A 17,783-nucleotide genomic window follows, 5' to 3' on the forward strand; every position below is an offset into this window, starting at 1 on the left:
TTATAGTGATGAAAATATGTCAAATGGTATATAAAACCAGTGTATGGTGCCCCATGATTGCATTAATGTACATAACTATGATTTAATAATAAATAAATTTTTTAAAAAATTTTTACTATGGGCGGCACCTGTGGCTCAACAGAGTAGGGCACTGACCCCATATGCCAGAGGTAGCGTGTTCAAACCCAGCCCTGGCCAAAAACTGCAAAAAAAAAAAAATTTTTTTTTACTATAGATCCCTTAACCATTCACTACATTTATCTACTTAATGTTTCAACCTTACGTTACAATTTAGAGATTTTTGCCAACACTCAAATAATTGATATTGAATTTAATAAGCAGAAGAGAAATGGAGTAAACCAGGTAGAATTTACATACATTTATACATCACTGGATTCTGCCAATTTTTAAAAATTTACCTAACACTCTTAGCATCTGCATTTCTGTGATTCCCAGCTGTGGTTTGGTACATCTCAAGAATCAGATACTTTGAACAGTGACACAAAATTCTCAGGATTTTTTTTTTTTTTCAAATTAACTTTGCTGAATGTTTGAAAGAAAACCTATCATATGATACACTGGAGGGGAAATGAGGAGCAGGTGGATCAGATTGGAGCTGATGCCTTTGAAACTCTGGAAATCCTTGTTGTTTAATCTTGTGGCTTTTTGTTGTTGTTGTTTTTGTTTGGTTGGTTCTGGTTTTTGTTTTGGTTTTCCCTGAGACAGAGTCTCACTCTGTTGCCCCAGCTAGAGTACAGAAGCATCATCATAACTTATTGCAACCTCAAACTCCTGGACTCAGGCAGATCTTCCTGCCTCAGCCCCTGAGTAACTGGGACTACAGGTGCTGTAATGACCCTAAGCTAGTTTTTGTTTTCTTTCTTTTTTTTTTTGAGACAGAGTCTCAAGCTGTCACCCTGGGTAGAGTGCTGTGGCATCACAGCTCACAGCAACTTCAAACTGTTGGGCTTAAGCGATTCTCTTACCTCAGCCTCCCAAGTAGCTGGGACTATAGGCACCCACCACAATGCCTAGCTATTTTTTGTTGTAGTTGCCATTGTTGTTTGGCAGGCCGGGGCTGGACTCAAACCGGCCAGCTCCAGTGTTATGTGGCTGGTGCCCTAGCTGCTGGAGCTACAGGCGCTGAGCCAGCTAGTTTTTTTTCTTCTTCTTTTTTCTTCTTCTTTTTTTAGTAGAGATGGGGTTTTGCTCTAGCTCAGCCTGGTCTCAAATTCCTAAGCTGGAGCAATCCTTCTACCTTGGCCTCCCAGAGTACTGGGATTACAGACAAGAGATATCACACCCAGTCTGCAGTTTAATCTTGGTCATTGCTGAAACATATTCAGGGATTAAGAAGTTCAACAAGAAGTTTTGTTTGTTCATTTAAAAATGTTTTAAAAGGCTGGGTGCAGTGGCTCATGCCTGTAATCCTAGCACTCTGGGAGGCCAAGGCAAGTGGATCACCTGAGCTCTGGAGTTCGAAACCAGCCTGAGCAAGAGTGAGACCCTATTTCTAAAAATAGCCAGGTGCTATGGCGGGCTCCTGTACTCCCAACTACTTGGGAGGCTGAGGCAAGAGAATGGCTTTGAGCCCAAGAGTTTGAGGTTATTGTGAGCTATGACGCCAGGGCAATCTATCAAGGGTGACAAAGTGATACTCTGTCTCAAAAAAAAAAAAAGTTTTAAAATATCTTTCTTAAATGAGTAGATGATATTTGCACAAAGTATAAAATTCACTGAATGGTCTAAGTGAAAAGGCCCCTTCTACCTTTCCCCCTCCCCCAACCACTCCAGGTATAACCAGTTTTGCATATAACTTTCAGGAATATCCTATGGAAATATATACTTATTTTTTTTTTTTTTTTTTGAGACAGAGTCTCACTATGTTGCCCTCGGTAGACTTCTATGGCATCACAGCTCACAGCAACCTCAAACTCTTGGGCTTAAGCCATTCTCTTGCCTCAGCCTCCCAAGTAGCTGGGACTACAGGCACCAGCCACAGTGCCTGGCTATTTTTTGCTTGCAGTTGTCATTGTTGGTTAGTAGGCCCAGGCCAGGCTTGAACCCGCCAGCTTTGGTGTATGTGGCTGGCGCCGTACTCACTGAGCTACAGGCGCCAAGTTGTGAATATATACATTTTAAAAGATATTATTTCTTGATAAAATACCAAAGTACACACTGAATCATAAAGGTAAATTAGCTCACTTTCTAGGCAAGGTAAAGACAGGAAATGAGAATGAGAAATTCACTACGTAGAAACCCAAAGCACAGAGTTTTGCAAATCTGTTTGTAAGAAAATACTTTGGTGATATATTGAAATTTGAAATATTGTGCTAATGAAGGAGAAATGCTGCTTGACTTATGACAGTAATGGTATCAGCAAATGTGAGTCCTGAATCTTCCTGGGTTTTCTGTTCTAACTTTGGACTATGTTTCTATGTGGCTGTTTATCTCAATCCCAGCAATAATGGGCCAAGGTGATAGCTTCTTGTCACTGTTAGCAACTTCACTTACGGCTGGACTCTTGTCACTAGAGGAAGTAGTTGAGAAAGTGAAGATAAATTCATGCAAATCTACTATCATCAAAAGAGAAATTTCTATTTACATAAAAGGCATCATCATTATGTTATTTTGTGTGGACTGGGCTTGATGAATGGCTTGTATGACAGTTTTAGGGTAAGACTATCCACAAAGCTTCCTACAGTTATTATACTAAATTTTGGAATTGTTTATGGCTTTTGAATAACCATAAAGGATCTTAAAATAATTGTATTGCCTCTGGACAAGTAATAGATAAACTGAGTTAATATTGCAGTTTGAGTATCTTATGATACCTAAAGACCACACTAGCCAAGGTCATTAACAGCTTATTACAGTTTATATTTAGAATTTAAATATGAGTCCTGTACATACAAGGCTCTATAGAAAACTTGCTGGCCTGTGAACTGATAGGTTATTTACCATCTCATTTTATCAAAGACTTGCCTATGGCTTTTCTTTCCACCAAGGGTTTGCCTTAGATGGAAGTAGACCCTTGATGCTTCTTTTATGACTATGGAAGGCTCTCATGACTGAGTAGAGTATGATTCTCCTCTGGAATGTATTTACCTTTGGCAAACAAGAAAACTAATGCAGTGGAATATTCTGGAAGCATCACCTAGGACCAGAATAACATTTAGTCTTCATTTAAATATTCTGGCCCATTGTGTTCACAAGTGCACTTGTATTTTGTGTGCCCAATTTTTGGCTTAGAAATACATATAACCACTAGAGCTGGCTCAAGGTGGCTCCAGAGTCAGGCTTAACGCATTTTGCTTTCATCACATTAGTTGACATAGCCCTCTTGGCATTTTCTTAGTTACTTTGCTAAGACATTTACATTCCACATTTACCAAGCCTCACATATACCCTTGTAAGATGCACCACAGGTGTGATCCTTTCAATGCCCTCTCCCTCTACCTACCTCCCCCCTCCCTCCCTACCCTTTCCCCTATTCTTAGGTTGTAACTGGGTTATAGCTTTCATGTGAGGGTCCTAAATTAGTTTCATAGTAGGGGTGAGTACATTGGATACTTTTTCTTCCATTCTCAAGATACTTTACTGAGAAGAATATGTTCTAGCTCCACAAACTCCAGATGTTTTTGAAATATAAGTTGGTGACTGTTTCTCCATTTCCAGCTTAAATTTAGAAGACCTTCCCCTCTGGAACCTTAATATAATTTGAGTTCTCCCTCTGTAGGTAGAGAGGGCTAGCTTCTGTTTGCCAGCACAATATTTCCAAGAGTCCACTTTTCTCCTCTTGCTGGCTAATGACTGACTGTGTGATTGACTTCACTTATTCTCCTTTTGCCTTTAATAAATTCCATTAGTTAGACGCGGAGCTGGGAAAAAGGAGGCAGATGCAGAGGCAGAGGCAGAGGCAGAGGCAGAGGCAGAGGCAGAGGCAGAGGCATAGCCAAGCTCCAAGACCAAGCAACACACCCGCGGAGCTGGGCCACGCAGAGCCGGCCCAAAGAGCCCTCCCGCCAGCCCAGCCGGGGAGAAGCAGCGACTCCTCGCCCCCGCATCCCCCGGGAGCCAGACTCCGGACTGGCTCGGTAGTCAGGGGCTCGAGAGCAGATCCCCAGGCAGGTTTTGCTCAGCCTCCAACGAGGGCTGGCCTTTTGGAAGGCGTCTTCAACAGCCAGACCAGGGAGACCACCATGACTGAGAACTCTACATCTACTCCTGTGGCCAAGCCTAAGCGGTCCAAGGCCTCCAAGAAGTCCACAGATCACCCCAAGTAGTCAGACATGATCGTGGCTGCCATCCAGGCTGAGAAGAACCGCGCTGGTTCCTCGCCCCAGTCTATCCAGAAGTATATCAAGAGTCACTACAAGGTGGGTGAGAACGCCCACTCGCAGATCAAGTTGTCCATCAAGCGTCAGGTCACCACTGGTGTCCTCAAGCAGACCAAAGGGGTGGGTGCCTCAGGGTCGTTCCGGCTGGCCAAGAGTGGTGAGCCCAAGAAGTCTGTGGCCTTCAAGAAGACCAAGTAGGAAGTGAAGAAGGTGGCCATGCCAAAGAAGGCAGCCAAGCCCAAGAAGGCTGCAGCCTCCAAGGCCCCAAGCAAGAAACCCAAAGCCACCCCAGTCAAGAACGCCAAGAAGAAGCCAGCTGCCACGCCCAAGAAAACCAAAAAACCCAAGACTGTCAAAGCCAAGCCAGTCAAAGTATCCAAGCCCAAGAAGGCCAAATCGGTGAAACCCAAAGCAAAGTCCAGTGCCAAGAGGGCCGGCAAGAAGAAGTGACAATGAAGTCTTTTCTTGTGGACACTCCTATTTTCTGTAAATACTTTTCTTTCCCCCCCCCTTAATTCTCATCTGTAGCCCCCTTTTATTCTGACTTCATAAGACACAATTTGGATTCCTCAGAAGTTATTGAATAATTCGTTTTTCCTTAACCTTAAGGACAGCAACAGCATCTCATCTCTGTAATGATGAGAATGTACTTATACTTTGTTTTGTTATTAATCTACTTATGGAGCTAGGGATTTTGGTGGGCCTGTGTGTTTTGTTTTGTCCAATTGTTTGTTTTTTACGAAGGTACATGGGGAAGGAGAGAACAGGCAAGGCGGTTTGTTCTAGCTAGAGGAGAGTGAGACCAGAAATTGTGAAGTAGGAGGAATATCTTTAAAGCCAGAAAGCTTTCTTTAAATTGGACACCCCTCTGGGTTTCAGAACCTTTGGTGAGAAGAGAGAGTTGGCAGCAGCTATCCTGAAAAAGGGAGGTAGAAGAAAAAAAGCAGGGTCTCCTGGGCTGACTTCCATCTCCCAGTTGGTGAGCAGTGGGGGGGGAGGGTCCAAACCCAGTTTTCTTCTCACTTCTGTTGGTCTGCCCTTGTGGCCTATTGTCTTGGGGAAGGGGCTGGGGCTGGGGCAGGGTAGGCAAAGTGACAGCTGGTTAGGAGCAGCAGCTTCTCCCAGTCAGCTAGATACTGGCCATTGGGGGCTCTTTGTGGCTTGGGCAAAGTCTTGTTAACCAGGAATGGAAACTTTGGGGGGAGGGTGGGGAGTCAGTCAGCCAAGTGCCTCAGTGTGCCCTGTTGAAACTTGGGTTTTTCCACACAATTGATGGATTGTGTTCCGGGAAGACTTCCTTTAGTTTTTTGCTTTTCCCATACAAGAAACGGGTGGCTTTGCTTGGTCTGGTGAGGCTCCAGTCCCACCAATAGCCAGTTAAACCCTTTTTACTTCCGAGTCTTTTATAAGTAGTTGTAGCTGGGGAGGGGGAGTGGGAAGGGAGTGGACAGCAAGATACTGCAGTCGATTTTGAATTTGCTAAGTAGTTTTACTGAGCTAGGTCCGTGAGTGTGTATGCACTCACATATCTAGGGCTAGTACTCAACGTTTCATGCCCAGGAGCTGTGAGAAAAAACCTGTACAGTTGTCTCTTAATTTTAAAAGGAAGATCGTGCCCCTACCCCCCCCTTTTTTTTTAAATAAGTGTTATTTGTGCCGGCAAAGTTTTGCTGTCTTTGTAATTTTAAAACTTTAAAAATAAAATTGGAAAAGGAAAAAAAAATAAAAAAATCAATTCCATTAGTTAATAAATTTGCTATCTTTTAAGCCAAAACCAAGTGATAATCTTTATGACTCTTCTCCTTACGTCAACTGCTTTGCATATACAGATTGAGCATCACTAATTAAAAAATCTAAAATCCAAAAAGTTTTGAGCAATGATATGATGTCACAAGTGGAAAATTCCACACCTGATCTCAGAAGATGGCTTGTAGTCAAAACAGTTTATTCAGTGTCCTCAAGGGAAAAATAATCATAGCCTATGTGAATAAGGTATATATGAAACCACTGAATGTTGTGTTTAGACTTGGATTTTATCTCTAAGATATCTCATTATGTATATGCAACTATCCCCTAATCCAAAAAATTTTGAAATCTAAAGCACTTCTAGTCCCAAGAATTTCAGGCAAGGGATACTTAGTCTATATTAGGCATTCAGAAAATAGTTGAATGGAATTGAATTTCTGACAATTTCCTACCCATCACATTTTTCAGACCTTCCTCCAAAGAAACCTTTCCTGACTAACTCATTTCAGACATTTATTCCTTTAATTTAGATTCCATAATATTTCTGTGCATATGGTTTGTATCATGTTAACTTGTGTTATTTGTTCTTGTTATTCCTTTTGAGGTCTAAATAAAATGTAAGATCCCTAGACATGGAGTTAGGGAACATGGTTTTTCTATCTGCTAATTTACTAGTAGAGTGATTAAGGACAGTCCATTCAACCTACCTAGATTTCAATTTTTTTTTTGAAACAGTGTTACTTTGTCACCCTTGGTAGACTGCCATGGCGTCATAGCTCATAGCAACCTCCAACTCTTGGGCTTAAGCGATTATCTTGCCTCAGCCTCCCAAGTAGCTGGGACTACAAGAGCCCATCACAACAGCCGGCTATTTCTAGACACGAGGTCTCGCTCTTGCTCAGGCTGGTCTCGAACCTGTGAGCTCAGGCAATCCACCTGCCTCGGCCTCCCAGAGTGCTAGGATTACAGGCGTGAGCCACCCTGCCTACCGCTGTCAGTGCAACGCCATCAGTACACACTTTGCAGTCCTTCCACAAGGTCTTGGTGAGAACCAACCATCCCTGTATGCACTGTAGACAACATCAGTGATCCGTGATCTCCTGGTACAACACTCAGAGCCTTAGACATTCCCCATGTCCAGTCTCAGGGCATGGTATTTCTTGTTACCCCCCCCCACACACAGACTGTGTGTATGCGGTGAGGGCCAATCTTAGGGTTGGCAGCGGGACGTCCCAACCCACACTTCTTGCCCTGGGGCTTTCTCTTGCCCCTGTCCTGTGGCGTTTGTGCCAATTGTCCCAAGAGATGCCTGTCCTCGGCACTGGCTGGAAAGAGCAATTTTCTTTTTTCTAATCTAAAAGATCGAAGGACAGGTGAGATTGGGATGGATCAAATGATTCCTCGGGTCCTTTCTAGCCTTTGAATTCAGAACTTGGGCATGTTGGTTCCCTAACAAGATCGTAAACTTCTTGAAGGCAGAGAATTTCCTTTTTTCTACTGCAGGAAATAGATACACTGCTTGACACAGATGGTGCTTAATACATTCTTCCTTAGAAACTGACTGCCATTCTACCCCTGCTAGCAAAGGAATGAAGTTGAGAGGGCCCCTCTTCCACCCATGTCCTGAAGGGGCCCTCAGATCACACAGGAAGTGCTACTCTGGACTTGGACTTCAGAAACTGAGACCAGCAACACTGTATCAGTCATGTACAGGGGCACACTAACAGCTCTGCCTTTTTGAGTAAATGTGTTTATGGTTTGTGTTGCTTTCCTCAGTAAGATCATTTCCTTGCAAGTAATGAGAGCTGCGTGTGATATGGTTGAAATCCTGTCCCTCAGCTGAGATGGAGAACTCAGGTGATGCTGAGTGGGGCCCATTATCCCAAAGGCACTCACAGGAATGCTAAGTCTGGCAAATATTAACTCAGGAACCATAGCAGCAGTCAGGAGACAGCAGTCTGCCCACCTTCCTTACCCTACTACTTTTGGGGTATTTTCTGATTTTCCTTTCCTTGGCTTGAGCATTGTGTTTATTTCCCCTTTCATTCATTCTTCTTTCTTAAATAGTAAAACCAAGACATTTTATTTCCCCCATTTGTCTCTAATTGAAAACCCTGGTGTTCTCATTCATTTCAGAGCAGAAGCTTTTTCCTCTTTTGTTGAAGTGATACACAGTACGTTTATTCACACACACTCCCTTCCTCCATGCCACAGGCCTGGGCATTGGAAGAACTGTGGAGTCTTCCAGAGATGTCTGGGAGCAGGCTCGCTCGCAGGCAGCTATGGATTGAATGGATGGGTTGTGAGAGCAACTCAAAACCAACCCTGTGTGCTGGAGGAGCTTACCCTGCAGGAAGAGATGCACATAGTTTTCCATATGGCAGGGAAGGGAGTGACAAATCAGATGGAAGAAAGCGAACACACATCTGAATGTATGTAAAGAAAAGACTTACAACTGAAAGGGAGGAGTTGTGGTTTATATTAAAACCACAAAGGAAGTGAAGGACGTTACCACTTTCCTCTTGTGGGCAGAAGATTCTCCTTTGGCTCATCTAATGGGCTCTGTGAGACTGAGTCTTCCTATAGGAATATGTTTATTACTTCTACCCTTCTAGAAAAGCGCCTTGCATAGTGGTTTGTGGCCTTAAAGAGTTCAGATTTGATTTTTAAAGCATAAACATGCCTTAAAGCACATCCATTTCCAAACCTGCCATCCCAAACAAACTTCCCTTATCTTGAAGAGAAAAGCAAACAATTAAACACTTTCTTCCATTCTTTTAATCTAAGTGATTTTCCTACTTCATCTTCATTTTCTTTGTTTTCCTGGCAGTAACTTTGTGACCATTTTGACTTAGCAAAGGAAATTATTAGTAGTTCTGTTCCCCCTAATAACTGCCCTTTATTGAGGGTCTTTTATGTTGCTGGGCATTTTCCTTGTATTATCTCTGAACTTCGAAAATTTCTGCGAGATATGTTTTATTACTACCACTTCTACAGATGGGAAAACTGAGCCTAAGAAAAATCAGTTGCCTGAAGTCATACTGTGACCTTGAACCTTGTACCAGATGTGTTTGATGATGACATTGGTGTTCGACGTAAAATCTGGGGTTAGAAGTACTTTGGCCATGGGTGTCATAAGCCTGGAAGAAGGTTTGAAACCTGGCTTTGCTTATAATTACCAAGATGACCTTGGGCAAATTGTTTGGCTCCCTAATGTCTTATCTGTTATGTCTTGTCTGATGTGACAGTTAACTTAGATAACAGGGGGGAAAGGCCGTCCTGTTGGCTTCTTCTCAGCATTAAATGAAGCAACATATAAAGAAATGGCATATTGGACTGACATACAATAACCTCCCCCAAAAGATAGCCACTACTTACATACAGGTACAAGCCACTACTTACATACAAGTGAAATGGTTGCACTTTGAATAAGAGAACCCACCATTTTTTTAAGCCACCCTCCCTAATTTCTTTCACTCTTAACTTTCTAGAAAAAGATACATCAAGGCCTAAGTAGCTATGAACACTTGGAACAGAGAAGCCATACTTCTTTCAACAATAAAACAAAAGAAGCAAGCAGTAGTTGTGGAATTCCATCCTTAAGTTGGAATGGAAGGATTTTTTTTTTTTTTTTTGGTTTATTGTTTGGGGGATGGTGAGTTTGGGGGAGGGTAGGAAAGAGGAAGCCCTGTGAGCTCCCCAGCCACACTGCACAAGGACCAAAGGCAACTCTTTAATCTTATGCTTCTTTTTCTGGATATGTTCAGTGTAGGGTCAGTTGTAGATTTCAGGTCTCAGCTGCTTTTGATCAGAACTTTTTTTTCCTCCTGTGGTGATTTTGCATGAATTTTAGTCCCTGGGTCTGTTTTTCATTGCAGATTTTGTCAGGATTTTACATTGAGGTTGCATTCGAAAAGCTGTTCTTTTTCTCTCTCACTATTTTGTGTGAATTTCTGATTCTGGATTTTTTTTTTCCAGTTTATTTTGAACATAATATTTGTATGTGTTCCTGATTACAAAAGTAATAACTGTTCCTTGTGGAGAATTAGAACAAAAGACTAATGAAAAAAGCTTAATTGCCCATAAACCCAGCATTTAGAACAGCATTCACATTTTATTACATTCCCTTCTTACATTCCTTCCCATATTACATGTTTCTATCTACAAATTGCATGTACATATATGTTCTGCAAAACTGAGATAGGACAATTTAGACATTTTATATCCTGCTATTTTCACATAACTTTATATTATCAGCATTTCTGCATATCATAAAATTTTTTTTACAATAAATTTATGTCTGTATAATATTTCATCATATGAGTATGCCAAGGTTTATTCAACCATTCAATTTTACTCCATGTTTAGAGGCTTCTTTGTATAAACTTCTGTCCAGGTTTCCCCATTTCCTTTTGCTTTATAAATTATTCCTAGAAAGGGAATTATAAGGGCAGTTAAGACAAAGAGTATAAACATGTAATTTTTTGTGTAAAAAAGTATTTGTACTTGATTATTTTAATATGGACAGCCTGGGCACAGCCTTCTTAAGCCTCTTGATCTACATAGTGCCAAACTGATCTCCAGAAATCTTGCTCTAGTACAGGGGATGGCAAACTAAGACCCGAAAACCAAATCTGTCCCATGTCTTGTTTTTGTACAGCCCATGTGCTAAAAATAGTTTCTACATGCCTAGGGGGAAAAAAATCAAAAGAATAATATTTCATGAGGGGAGAGGGCATGAGAAGGGTTTGGAGTGTTCCCACATAATGGGCACAATGTGGGGTACATGGCACACCTTTTGGGTACAGGATACAACTATAAGAGAGATTCTACCTAACAAATTCAAATATTGTGACATGGTTGTTTGACCCTCACATTAACCTGAAATTTAAAAAAAAAGAAAGAAAGAAAAATTATAATATTTCATGACACGTGAAAACTATATGAAATTTGCATTTTAGCATCCATAAATAAAATATTTTGGGGGCACAGTGATGCTCATTTATTTACATATCTCCTATGGCTTTCATGGCAGGGCTGAGTAGTTGCAACTGAGACCATATGGCCTGCAAACCCCAAAATATTGCCTATTTGTCATTTACAGAAATGGTTTACTGGTCCCTGCTTTAGTATGCAATCCTACAAATTGCATACGAGAGTATGCATTTGAACACACACACGTTAACAATGAATACTGGAATTTTCTTATTGTTAATTTGAGTACATGGACAAATATTTACCAGGTGTTTAACCATGTGCCAGGCCCTCTCAGAAAATACAATTAGCTTGGTACTTCTTTGATTGCTAGTTAGGATTTTTTTCCCCTAAGTTCAAGTAGATTTTTTTCTATTAATTTTCTGTGTATATGGAATGCTAAACTTCAACTCAGCCATTTATATTTTTCATATTGCTTTGTATAGCTCTTCCTATACTAAAAATATTAATTTATCTTCAGTTACTCTTACTGAAAACATATTTGTTGGAAATACAAATATGTTGGAAATACAAATATTCCATTACATTGCTTGAGTTTTAATTTTATGATTTTTTTTTGCATACAGCATTTTACATTTGTATGTAGTTAAATCTGTTCAACTTTTTTCCTTTACTTTATTCTAAAAAATCTTTTCCTGTTCCCAGTTCAGATAAACATTTTCTTCCTTTCTTTTAACTGATTCATATTCATATTTACCTCTTTATTCCCTATGGGATTTTTTTTTTGTATGCTGAGACAAGGATCTTAAATATTCTAACAGTAGAATAATTATTCCAATGTTATTTGTTGAGGAATTCTTCTTTTTCTTGTGATGTCACCTGTACTAAATTCTTACACATCCTCAAACGTGTTCCTGGCCCATATTCCATTTAACTTCAATGGTATGTGCGTCTTTTCTTCACTGCTGATTCCTGTGAATGCCCACCTTATTGTTCTTGATTAGGTCTACACAGGATACTACAGACACTGGCTGAAAATTTTTGGATAAATATTTTTTTTGTGCTTCCCATGTATTACTGCTTCATGATTGTAAATATAAGTAAAATTGTACCTTCCCTTGGTCATTTTGTCAGGGAAGCAACAGAAGCTTATTTTCTAAAAGTGTATCAGTGTTAAGGAACTGTGCCACCAAACAAAAAATAAAAGCCAGGGCTTGGCCTTGCATGTATCTGAACCATGAACCTCGGTGCTCATTCATAACCACTCTATGTGACAAAGACTTTAGCTTTGTAACCTAGGAGGTTGGAGGTTTTCTGGCCAAATAGCATCTACTGGCATAAAAAGAGCAAATCTCTGGAAGGGGTTCCCAGAAGAGCTGTTACATGATGCACGGCCCCTAACCTTCTGTTAACAACTCACCCCAACCTGACCTTGGTTCACAGTGGAGTTATTTCATTTACCAGGTGTAAAAATTGGATTTTACCACAGAGGAGGGGAGTTATTACCTATCAGGTCTGTTCTTTAGGGAAGCTGAGATTGTGGTGGGATTTGTTAAAAGAGATTTGCTATGTATGGAACATACAATTAGAGATGTGTTCCTTTAAAATTGGATTTGCAATCTTTGTCATTTTAAGAGAGCAGAGTTTTTTATTTTATTTTTTTTTCTGTTCATTTTTTCTGACAGTTTTCTTTCCCATGTAGTTGCATAATCCTACCTTGGATATGAATATTTTATATGGCACCATTCTGCCAAGAGACGGACCTCAGGGGCGTGACATGTGACAAAGAGTATAGCTTAGGGGGATGGTGGGGATCGCCTGTAGTTTGGATACTGATATTAGCCACATACATAGATACTAAGAATGAGAAGGGGAGGATAAAGTAATTTTCATATTAATTAATTCCAATATAATCCAGGCCTTGGTTTGATGGAAGTATTAGGGTCACTCTGAGACCCTCTAATAAGGGAATTCTTGAAAACCAAGAGTTCAGATGTAATTACTGGTTGTTACACACTATATAGACAGCCTCGAATTTATTACCTGGTTAACTACGTTTGCTTTTTAAAAAGACACTCTGTTTACTATCACAGTGCAGGGGGTGGCTGAATTTATTATTGTTTAGCATTTCTAGCCTACTATGTTCTTGCTGAGTGCGGTAGACTTATGTATGTATGTATACCGGTTCACAGCACTCCCAAGAGATGAGCCGGTGATAAGTTTATTATTATTACCTGTTTTTCCAAGGAGGCAGCGGTAGCTCCTGAGAAGAAAAGGGACCTGTTGGGGTTTATAGCTCATAGTTTCTGCCACCTTGTTAGGTGATCTTCAACAAATGGTGATCAATGTGTCCCTTCCAGCCCCCCTCTGCCCTCTTCCAGCCCTGTTGCGACCCCTGTGCCCCATCCTGTATGCCACTAACCACAGCGGGATGTTCACGCCAAGTAAAGATGATCACGGTTCTGGGGCTCCCTGTGCGTGGCCGTTCCAACTCTGCGCTTACCTTCCTCCCAACGTCTCCTGACCCCCTCCCTTTCTCTCAAAGGCTCTGCGTTTTCCCCATTGCCCAGCTCAGATCCCTGAAGCCATCTGTGACTCAGCCTTTCCCGCCCACGTCAGTCGCCAAGGAAGCCACGGAGATTCTGCCACCCAAAAGGCTTTTCCTTTGTCCCTCCCCCCTCTTCTCCCTGCCACCACCGCAATTCAGACCTCATTAACTCCCTACTTGGACCACTGCAATAGTCCTTAACTGGGTCCCCACAATTTCCATCCTAAATTCTATCCCAGAAGTCTTCCTCAGGCAGGGCTCTGAAAAATACCAGTCCTACGGGAGGCTTCCTATTTAAGTGCGATTCATACCCTGCACTCAAAGTTCTCCTCAGCCACTAACCCACTTTATTGGGCATCAAGATTGCCTGTGGAGCTTGGCAAACTGGCGCCTGTCCAGAGAGGTTCGCCTCCAGGGGACCCCCGTGCGCGCTTCCCCGCCGCCCGCACTCTGCTCCCGCGGGGCCCTCTGCACGCCCGGAGTTTCCAGCCCCAGGGCCTGACTGTGCTACGCTTTCACTCCAAAACTCGCTCTCCCCGCCCCGTCTCCACCTGCTGAGATTTTTCTCATGCTTTAAGGCCTAGTTCAAATATCTCCTCCTTCGCGAAGTTGAAGTCTTGGCTGATTGTTCCAAAGGGACAGGATGCAAATTCCTTCACCTTCCATTTAAAGTGCTTTCACAATTCAGCCCCGATTTACAGTTTCAGTCCCATCTCCCGCCTGGTTCCTCCACTCTCCCTAAGCTCCTACCACACCGAAATCCATTTGCATAGTAAGCCCTCCATACACCCCTCGGCCACAACGCCACGCCACGCTCCTCCCCCTCTCCCTTCCCCTCCCCCATTTCTCCCCTTCCTCATCTCTTCCTCTCTTCCTCCCCCCACTCGCTCGGTGTATCTCTCGGTTTCTTTCTGTATTCTCCCAACTATCCTGAGCTCGAATGTCACTTCTGTGCCACATTCATCACAACCAACAATCTCTGCAGACTCTGCCCCGCCCCCACAGGCACCAAGTCACTCCCTCCTCTGCGCTTTCCCCAGACCTTTACAGGCCCAACGAAAAGAACCCAACGGCAGTATCTTACTTGTAGTTTACCTGTTTTAACTTAAAGTTGGCTCAGCTTGCACTCTGGGGACTTCGCAAAGGCCTGGCCTAGAGTCCACGCCCGTCGGCCCTTTAGAATAGACGCGGGAATGACTTCTGCTTCCCAGCTGCCCTGAGCCAGAAGAGTTTTTACCCTGCACTTCTTCCGCAGCATCTCTTTCCGTGTTTCCTGTACCTGTTTTCTCCCCTACTAGATTGCAAGCACCCTCGAGGGGAGGAATCTTGGAGGATTTTGTTCCCTATCCCTACCCCTGGTTCCTTATCCATTGCAGAAGGTCAATAAACGTCTGTTTGATTGAATTGTAGGCTGCTGTGCTCCGCTAACTGCTGAACTGCCCTATTTAAGGGGTTAACTAATAACACTCGGAGAAGTTCTTCTCCTTAGGGGACATTTGCATTTTAATGGAATCTTAAAAACCCAAAGGAAATGTTCTCTAATGGTGGGATTTCAGGACTTGTAGGGAGGCTTTTGGTTTGCTTGGAGGGTGGTGGTGGTGGTGATAATAAGGTAAAGACCAGGAAAATTCCTCCAGCCCGGGGGTCCTTAAACTTTTTTGTGCCATGGCCCCCTAGGGTATTTTGGCGAAGACTATGGACAAAATAATGATTTTAAACAACTAAAATACGTAGGGTTATAAATAGAATGATCTAAATATTAAAAGCATCAGAAAAGAAAAAATATTAAAAGCATTGAACTTCTGATTTGTGCTTTATCGGATCATGAATGAAAAAGTCTACTGGCAGGTCTAATAAGTACTGTAATTTTGTCATAGTGATGACTGTAAGGAATTTTGGGAGATACGTGATTCTACCTGTGAAAGTCACAAACTGCTCATACCACTTGTTAGCTATATTCATAATTGAAGGAAATGATACATTTCAGTTAGCAGTTAATGAAAGTAAAGATGTATGTTTTGCTCCATCCAAGTTCTAGCCTTAGTCTTCATTGTAGACCCAGGGTTAAGAAGCTCTGTTTAGCTGAACCCCAGATATGAAGTGGGTGCTTCAGAAATCAGTTGCCCTAGTCCCTAATTGCCTATACCTACAGCTCTCAGATTCTTATTTTTTACCCTCTATTATACAAGGGGTAGTAGTCCATATTTGTTTCATTTACACCAGAAACACAAAAGAAGGAAAAGCAAAAAGGATTGTTTGCGTTCTCCCACCATCAACCAAGACACTGAGATGTAAGGTTTGGGGAAAAAAGGGGGTCTCTAGCTTCCTAACCTGAAGGGTCCCCTTCCTGAAGTTCTAAGAGTTAAGGGAAGTAGGACTAGACTGGGAGGAAGAAGGTCCACCCCGAATTCGGAGGAGGAAAGTGATTGCAGAGTTTTACCTGGGAGGCTCTGCCATCTCCTTCTAAATTCAGAAGTTAATATTGGGGCCAAAAAACCTGATTCTAGGTATGGTCCAGCATAATATCCATCCTGGTGACAAGTAACTAAGTGAAATATCATTGCTGTTGAAACCCCCACACCTGGCCTAGATGCACATTTTTCTTTCTCTCAGGTGGTAAAAACATGTTGTAGATAAAAAAACAAGAAGTAGACGTGCTGGTTCACATGGTAAATTTATGTTACACCTTTAAAGGAATGGCTAGACCATTTTTGAAAGTAGCTGCCCCATTTTACATTCCCATCAATAATGTATGAGAGTTACAGTTTCTCTCCATTCTCACCAATACCTGGCATTGTCCATCTTTCATTATAGCCATTCCGAGCTAGTGTGTAATGGTCTGTCACGAGGACCAGTGTCATTTTTGAACCCCCTCTAATTTCTGACCACACTGCCTCCTTTCCACCAATTTTATTGCTAGAAAACAAACTTAACTGTTTTTCATTCCTCTGTGTTTATGCGCTGCAAGAAGTGAGTTGCTTAGACCCTTCCTCAGCTCACGCCTGGATTTAACCCCGTCTCTAAAAATAGCCGGGCGTTGTGGTGGGCACCTGTAGTCCCAGTTACTTGGGAGGCTGAGGCAAGAAAATAGCTTGAGCCCAAGAGTTTGAGGTTGCTATGAGCTGCAGCGCCATGGCACTTTACCCAGGGTGACAAAGTGAGACTCTGTCTCCAAAAAAAAAAAAAAAAAAGAAAGAAAGAATAACAACAGAACCTATCTCATAGAGTAGTATTACAATGCATGTAAAGCCCTTACTACAGTGCTGAGTGTATGAAGAACACTCAGATCTGTGCTGGCTAATGTTATTTTTATGTTAATTATGACTATTATTATTCATTATGATGGAGGTATCTACTAAGCTTAACATATGGTTATCATAAGGGTCAGATGTGGTTGTGAATATAAAAACACTTTGAAGAATACAATATAAATTGCATTGGTGTTATTTTTTACATGATTTTTCCCCTGCTCAAGGAAAGAGGCAGTGTAGGATAGTAGCAAGAACCCAGACTCTACCACTATCCTGGCTATTCAGATCTGTACAGGTAGCCCCCAGGTTACAAATGAGATAGGTTCTGTAAATTTGTTCTTTAGTTGAATTATACATAAGTTGGTACAAGTACATTTACCTATGTAATAGATTCCATTTTTAAGTCCAAGTCATGGATCAGTCGGGTGTTTGTAACTTAGGGACATAGCCTCTGTTCCTAAGTGTGAGATGTACGTAAATCAGATGACTGCCTTACTGTGCTATTTAATAATTGTGAAGCTTGGACAAGTCATTTTCCCTCTCCATTTTGTTATTTTCTTCTTTTTTTTGAGACAAAGTCTCATTTTATCACCCTTGGTAGAGTGCTATGACGTCATAGCTCACAGCAACCTCAGACACTTGGGCTCAAGAGATCTTCTTGCCTTGGCCTCCAAAGTAGCTGGGACCTCAGGCGCCCACCACGCCTGGCTAGTTTTTCTATTGTTAGTAGAGACAGGGTCTCACTCTTTTTTATTTATTTATTTATTTATTGAGATAGAGTCTCACTATGTCGCCCTCGGTAGAATGCCGTGTCGTCACAGCTCACAGCAACCTCCAGCTAACCTCCAGCTCCTGGGCTTAAGCAATTCTCTTGCCTTAGCCTCCCTAGTAGCTGGGACTACAGGCGCCTGCCACAATGCCTGGCTTTTTTGTTGCAGTTGTTACTGCTGTTTTTACATGTCT

The 17,783-nt window shown here is 42.0% G+C and overlaps 1 long non-coding RNA gene and 1 pseudogene across 1 annotated transcript in view; both read left to right on the forward strand.

Annotated features, from left to right (window-relative positions):
* Positions 1-17,783, forward strand: part of LOC128585720 (uncharacterized) — an 88,458-nt gene that overhangs the window by 48,309 nt on the left and 22,366 nt on the right. The window lies entirely within an intron of this gene.
* Positions 4,134-6,047, forward strand: LOC128585719 (histone H1.0-like; annotated as a pseudogene).

This window comes from Nycticebus coucang, chromosome 5, assembly GCF_027406575.1.
Source record: "Nycticebus coucang isolate mNycCou1 chromosome 5, mNycCou1.pri, whole genome shotgun sequence".
NCBI classification, from domain to species: Eukaryota; Metazoa; Chordata; class Mammalia; order Primates; family Lorisidae; genus Nycticebus; species Nycticebus coucang.